This window comes from Triticum aestivum, chromosome 3A (genome assembly GCF_018294505.1).
Source record: "Triticum aestivum cultivar Chinese Spring chromosome 3A, IWGSC CS RefSeq v2.1, whole genome shotgun sequence".
Lineage (NCBI taxonomy): Eukaryota > Viridiplantae > Streptophyta > Magnoliopsida > Poales > Poaceae > Triticum > Triticum aestivum.
This window is the reverse complement of record NC_057800.1, coordinates 291804891-291812798: the sequence shown is the minus strand read 5'-3', so window position 1 is coordinate 291812798 and position 7908 is coordinate 291804891.

Sequence of the window (7908 nt, the reverse complement as noted above, 5' to 3'; positions counted from 1 at the left end):
CCACCCTCTTGTTGGGCTTCGGCGTGGGGACGACTTGCCCCTAGGCTGGAAGACGGTGGTCGATTTCCTTTGCCAAGTACCCGGCCACCCGAAGCTCAGTAATGTCCTTCTCCTTGACGGATGAGACCATCCACTTGCCTTGGCCTCCGGATCCTGACATGGTTGAGTGCTAGCTTGAGTGGAAGGGCAGAGGAAGAGAGAAGGCGTGGGAGAAGAAGGGGGAATCCTTATCCCCTTATAAAGGAAATGAATATCGAACGCCTCCCCACTCGCCCTAAAACTCGTCTATTCCCAAGGGATGTGTAAATGGCATGGTTGGGTTACCTACGCCCGCATTGATGAAAATTCAGCAATAAGGGGACACGATCTTTGCCTTGACAAGACGTGCCAATGGAAACCACATCTCGAAGTGCGGAACAACGGACAAAAATGGTTTGATATAGTGACCGAACAGATATGATGCCATCTTACAAAAAGTTGTTAGAAGATGGGGCTCGTGAAATACTATATTCCTTGCGGTTGTTAGCAGATGGGACTCGTGAAATACTATATTCCGAAGACTATCCTGGAGTATTCCCAAAGTAGAACCCGCCTTGCAATGCCGAAGACAATCTGCGCACCGAAAACATCATCATTGAAGCCTGGTTCAGGGGCTACTGAGGGAGTCCTGGACTAAGGGGTCCTCGGGTGTCCGGTCTATTGATATGAGCCGGACTGATGGGCCGTAAGGGACACAAAGACCGAAGACTCCACCCGTGTCCGGATAGGACTCTCCTTGGCGTCAAGGCAAGCTTGGTGACCTACTATGAAGATTCCTTTCTCTGTAACTGACCTTGTGTGACCCTAGATCCCTCCCGTGTCTATATAAACCAGAGGGCAAGGTCCGTAGATAGGCCGAATCCTCAGAATCATAGCCAGACTACACTTTTAGGGTTTAGTCATTCCGATCTCGTGGTAGATCAACTCTTGTAATACTCATATTCATCAAGATCAATGAAGCAGGACCTAGGGCATTACCTCCATAGAGAGGGCCTGAACCTGGATAAACATTGTGTCCCATGTCTCCTATTACCATCCATCCTAGACGCACAGTTCGGGACCCCCTACCCGAAATCCGCTGGTTTTGACACCGACAGGAGGCTTGTCCAAGGAAGGGCAGCACCAAGCACCGGTCCACCCACGTATCAAATTATCAAAGTAACGAACGTGAATCATATCAGCATGATGAAAACTAACTTCACAACAATTCCCATGTGTCCTCGGGAGTGCTTTGGTTTATATAAGAGTTTGTCCAGGCTTGCCCTTTGCTACAAAAAGGATTGGGGCACCTTGCTGCACCTAAGTTAGTTGATTTACTCGTTACCCGTTACGATTTATACTATCACAAAACTATCTGTTACCGATAATTTCAGTGCTTGCAGAGAATACCTTGCTAAAAACCACTTGCCATTTCCTTCTGCTCATCGTTGGGTTCGATACTCTTACTTATCGAAAGGACTATGATAGATCCCCTACACTTGTGGGTCATCAATACTATTTTCTGGCGCCGTTTCCGGGGAGTGAAGCGCCTTTGGTAAGTGGAATTTGGTAAGGAAACATTTATATAGTGTGCTGAAATTTACTGTCACTTGTTACTATGGAAAATAACCCTTTGAGGGGCTTGTTCTGGGTATCTTCACTTTGACCGGAACCACAACTAGTTGCTCCTCAACCTACTGCACCTATTGAAAATATTTATTATGAAATCCCTTTGGGTATGATAGAGAAACTGCTAGCTAATCCTTATGCATGCGATGGAACATTACATCCTGATATGCACCTAATCTATGTGGATGAAGTTTGTGGATTATGTAAGTTTGCGGGTATGCCCGAGGATGTTGACAAGAAGAAGGTATTCCCTTTATCTTTGAAGGGAAATGCATTGACATGGTATAGGCTATTGGATGATATTGGATCATGGAACTGCAACCGATTGAAATTGGAATTACATCTGAAGTTTTATCCTATGCATCTGGTTCATCGTGATCGAAATTATATATATAATTTTTGGCCTCGTGAAGGAGAAAGTATCGCTCAAGCTTGGGGAGGCTTAAGTCAACTTTTTATTCATGCCCCAATCATGAGCTCTCAATAGAAATTATTATTCAAAAACTTTGTGCTCGGCTTTCTCATAATGATCGATCCATGCTCGATACTTCTTTTACTGGTTCTTATATGAAGAAGGATACTGGATTCAAATGGGATTTATTGGAAAGAATTAAACGCAACTCTGAAGATTGGGAACTCAACGAAGGTAAAGAGTCATAAATCTTTTATGGATATCGATGCTTCATATGATTTTCACACTAAATATGGACTTGACTCTGAGATAGTAGCTTCTTTCTGTGAATCTTTTGCTACTCATGTTATTCTCCCCAAGGAGAAGTGGTTTAAATATCATCCTCCCATTGAAGTTAAAGTAGTTGAACCTACTAAAGTTGAAGAAGAAACTATTATTTATAGTTTTGATCCTATTGTTCCTACTACTTATATTGAGAAACGACCTTTCCATGTTAGAATAAAGGATCATGCTAAAGCTTCAACCGTGGTTCGTAAGAGTTATACTAAAATACCTACACCCCCTGAGGGAATTAAAGTTGAACCTAGTATCACTATGGTTAAAGATATCTTGGTCAATAATATTGATGGGCATGTTATTTATTTCGGTAGTGAAGCTACTAGGATTGCTAACCCTGATATGAAAGATAAACATAGACCTGTTGTTGGCATGCCAGTTGTTTATGTTAAAATAGGAGATCATTGTTATCATGGCTTATGTGATGTGGGTGCTAGTGTGAGTGCAATTCCTTATACCTTATATAAAGAAATCATGAATGATATTGCACGTGTTGAGATATAAGATATTGATGTTACCATTAAGCTGGCTAATAGAGATACTATATCACCAATTGGGATTGTTAGAGATGTTGAAGTCTTGTGTGGGAAAATAAAATATCCTAGTGATTTTCTTGTTCATGGTTCACCACAAGGTAATTTTTGCCCATTATATTTGGTAGACCTTTCTTGAATACTGTTAATGCTAAGATAGACCGCGGGAAAGATATTGTTACTGTTGGTTTAGGGGATATTGATGTCTACTACACAACCTTTGTCTTGTAGACATTGTTGGGCCTCCAAGTGCAGAGGTTTGTAGGACATTAGCAAATTTCCCTCAAGTGAATGACCTAAGGTTTATCAATCCATGGGAGGCGTAGGATGAAGATGGTCGCTCTCAAACAACCCTGTAACCAAATAACAAAGAGTCTCTTGTGTCCCCAACACACCCAATAAAATGCTAAATTGTATAGGTGCACTAGTTCGGCGAAGAGATGGTGATACAAGTGCAATAATGATGGTAGATATAGGTTTTTATAATCTGAAAATATGAAAATAGCATGGTAACTAATGACAAAAGTGAGCGAAAACGGTATTGCAATGCGTTAAAACAAGGCCTAGGGTTGATACTTTCACTAGTGCAAGTTCCCTCAACAATAATAACATAATTGTATCATATAACTATCCCTCAAAATGCAACAATGAGTCACTCCAAAGTCATTAATAGCGGAGAACAAATGAAGAGATTAACGTAGGGTACGAAACCACCTCAAAGTTATCCTTTCTGGTCGATCTATTCAAGAGTACGTAGTAAAATAACACGAAGATATTCTTTCTGTTCAATCTATCATAGAGTTCGTACTAGAATAACACCTTAAGATACAAATCAACAAAAACCCTAATGTCATCTAGATACTCCAATTTCACCTCAAGTATCCGTGGGCTTGATTATACGATATGCATCACACAATGTCAGATTCGTCTATTCAACCAACACAAAGAACTTCAAAGAGTGCCCAAAGTTTCCACCGGAGAGTCAAGACGAAAACATGTGCCAACCCCTATGCATAAGTTCATGAGGTCACGGAACTCGCTAGTTGATCACCAAAACATACATCAAGTGGATCACGTGATATCCCATTGTCACCACAGATAAGCACATGCAAGACAAACATCAAGTGTTCTCAAGTCCTTAAAGACTCAATCCGATAAGATAACTTCAAAGGGAAAACTCAATTCATCCAAGGAGATAGAGGGGGAGAAACATCATAAGATCCAACTATAATAAAGCTCGCGGTACATCAAGATCGTGCCGAATCAAGAACACGAGAGTGAGAGAGATCAAACACATAGCTATTGGTACATACCCTCAGCCCCGAGGGTGAACTACTCCCTCCTCGTCATGGAGAGCGTCGGTATGATGAAGATGGCCACCGGAGAGGAATTCCCCCCTCCGGCAGGGTGCCGGAACGGGTCTAGATTGGTTTTCGGTGGCTACGGAGGCTTGCGGCGGCGCAACTCCCGATCTAGGTTATGTTCTAGAAGTTTGGGTATATATATAAGAGGTTTTGGCGTCGGGAACAAGTCAGGGGGGTCTCCGAGGCGGCCACGAGGTAGGTGGCGCGCCTAGGGGGTAGGGCGCGCCCCCCACCCTTGTGGGTGCCTCGGGACTCTTCTGGCCCATCTCCGATACTCCGTGGGCTTCTTCTGGTCCAAAAATAACCTTCGTGAAATTTCAGGTCAATTGGACTATGTTTGGTTTTCGTTTTTTGCGATACTCAAAAACAAGGAAAAAACAGAAACTGGCACTGGCACTGGGCTGTAGGTTAATAGGTTAGTCCCAAAAATCATATAAAATAGCATATAAATGCATATAAAACATCCAAGGTTGATAATATAATAGCATGGAACAATAAAAAAATTATAGATACATTGGAGACGTATCAAGCATCCCCAAGCTTAATTCCTGCTCGTCCTCGAGTAGGTAAATGATAAAAACAGAATTTTTGATGTGGAATGCTACCTAACATATTTATCCATGTAATTCTCTTTATTGTGGCATGAATATTCAGATCCGAGAGATTCAAGATAAAAGTTTAATATTCACTTAAAAATAATAATACTTAAGCAATTATGTCTTCTCAAAATAACATGGCCAAAGAAGGCTATCCCTACAAAATCATATAGTATGGCTATATGCTCTATCTTCATCACACAAAATATTTAAATCATGCACAATCCCGATAACAAGCCAAGAAGTTGTTTCATACTTTTGATGTTCTCAATCTTTTTCAATCTTCACGCAATACATGAGCGTGAGCCATGGATATAACACTATACGTGGAATAGAATGGTGGTTGTGGAGAAGACAAAAAGGAGAAGATAGTCTCACATCAACTAGGCGTATCAACGGGCTATGGAGATGCCCATAAATAGAGATCAATGTGAGTGTGTAGGGATTTCCATGAAATGGATGCACTAGAGCTATAAGTGTATCAAAGCTCAAAAAGAAACTAAGTGGGTGTGCATCCAACTCGATTGCTCATGAAGACCTAGGGCATTTTGAGGAAGCCCATCATTGATATACAAGCCAAGTTCTATAATGAAAAATTCCCACTAGTATATGAAAGTGGCAACATAAGAGACTCTCTATCATGAAGATCATGGTGCTACTTTGAAGCACAAGTGTGGTAAAAGGATAGTAGCATTGCCCCTTCTCTCTTTTTCTCTCATTTTTTTGGTTTTTTTTCGACCTTCTCTTTTTTTTCGTCCGGAGTCTCATCCCGACTTATGGGGTAATCATAGTCTCCATCATCCTTTACTCACATGGGACAATGCTCTAATAATGATGGCCATCACACTTTTATTTACGTACAACTCAAGAATTACAACTTGATACTTAGAACAAAATATGACTCTATATGAATGCCTCCAACGGTGTACCGGGATGTGCAATGACTCATGAGTGACATGTGTGAAAGAATTATGAACGGTGACTTTGCCACAAATACGATGTCAACTACATGATCATGCAAAGCAATATTACAATGATGAAGCGTGTCAAAATAAACGGAACGGTGGAAAGTTGCTTGGCAATATATCTCAGAATGGCTATGGAAATGCCATAATAAGTAGGTATGGTGGCCGTTTTGAGGAAGGTATATGGTGGATGTATGATACCGGCGAGAGGTGCGCGGTATTAGAGAGGCTAGCAATGGTGGAAGGGTGAGAGTGCATATAATCCATGGACTCAACATCAGTCATAAAGAACCCACATACTTATTGCAAAAATCTATTAGTTATCCAACCGAAGTACTGCGCGCATGCTCCGAGGTGGATAGATTTATAGGAAAAGACCATCGCTCGTCCCAGACCGCCACTCATAAGGAAGACAATCAATAAATAAATCATGCTCCGACTTCATCACATAACGGTTCACCATACGTGCATGCTACGGGAATCACAAGCATTAACACAAGTTGTCGGTGTCAAAACTGGTAGATCTCGGGTAGGGGGTCCCGAACTTTGCGTCTAGGATCGATGGTAATAGGAGACAGGGGACACAATGTTTACCTAGGTTCAGGCCCTCTCTATGGAGGTAATACCCTATGTCCTGCTCGATTGATATAGATGAATAGTAGTGTTACAAGAGTTGATCTACCACGAGATCGAAATGGCTATGGTAATGAATATATCCTTTCCGGACTAACCCTACGTCAGGTAATACCCTACGTCCTAGCCTATATGACTACGGTAATGAATATATCCTTTCCGGACTAACCCCTCCGGTCTATATAGACACCGAGGGGATCTAGGGTTTACATAGAGTCGGTTGCATAAGAAGGAATCTTCATAGGCGGTCGCCAAGCTTTCCTTCCATGCCAAGGAGAGTCCAATCCGGACACGGATATAGTCTTCATGTCTTCACAGCCCATCAGTCCGGCCCATGGATAACAGGCCGGACGCCCAAGTACCCCTTAGTCCAGGACTCCCTTAGTAGCCCCCGAACCAGTCTTCAATAGCGAGGTGTTCGGCACACAAATTGTCTTCGACATTGCAAGGCGGGTTCTTCCAAGTGATTTATTCGACCATCGGTTCAATGTCTCTCTCCTCGACCTCCGCGCGTTAAATAACTTCGCCTCCCACGTGTCAAGCGAAGGCGGAAGGTCAGGGTATTTTTGCAGATAACACCCCGTCCATGCAATGAAGAACGCCTATTAAAGAGATTGGATCCTAGATCCATTCGGCACCACGCAGAGGAAAACCCCGGAGACTGCTTAGGAGAAACCATTCCAGCATGGCTAGCATCCCTAGCTCCTCCACCCGTTCCGTCCTAGAGAAAGGCCAGTGGGAGAGGTGTCCAATGTCCCACGGTCAATTGATGAAGCTGTAGACACAGGGATTCCTTCCCCCCGCAGATCTAGTTCCTGTTCGAGCGGGGCTAGATTCCTTCAACGGTGAGATTCAGGCAGAGGACTTCCCCAACCCGTCCGGGGGAGATCGAGTATGTTTCGTCCCCTACCTGCTAAGGGGCGTTGGATTTCCCATTCATCCGTTCCTCCGAGGGCTTTTGGAATACTATGGCCTCCAGCTGCACAACTACACCCCTGCCTCCATGCTGCACATTGCGGGTTACGTCGCTTTATGTGAACTATTCCTGGGTTTCGAGGCTCATTTTGAGCTGTGGAGGAAGTTGTTCTGTCTTGTCCCACGTAATCACGAGGGGTCAATATTTGAGGTGGGCCGAGCCGATGTATGGCGTATCGCTGATACCGGATATCTGTCCGGCACACCAAGGAAATCATTAGAAGAATGGCCTTCTGAATGGTTCTATATTGAGGACGTCGCGCTTCCCGACCCAGTTTGAAAGGGTCTTCCTGAATTCACGAGCGTTACATTGAAGAAACACCATAGTTTGCATCCTCGGTGTCTTGAAGAGGAGGACAACACGAAAGTTCGCCAGCTTATGAGCAAGATAAAGATGCTCGCTCAGTCCGGACTCCCAATAATCGAGGTAATGGCGATCTCCATAGT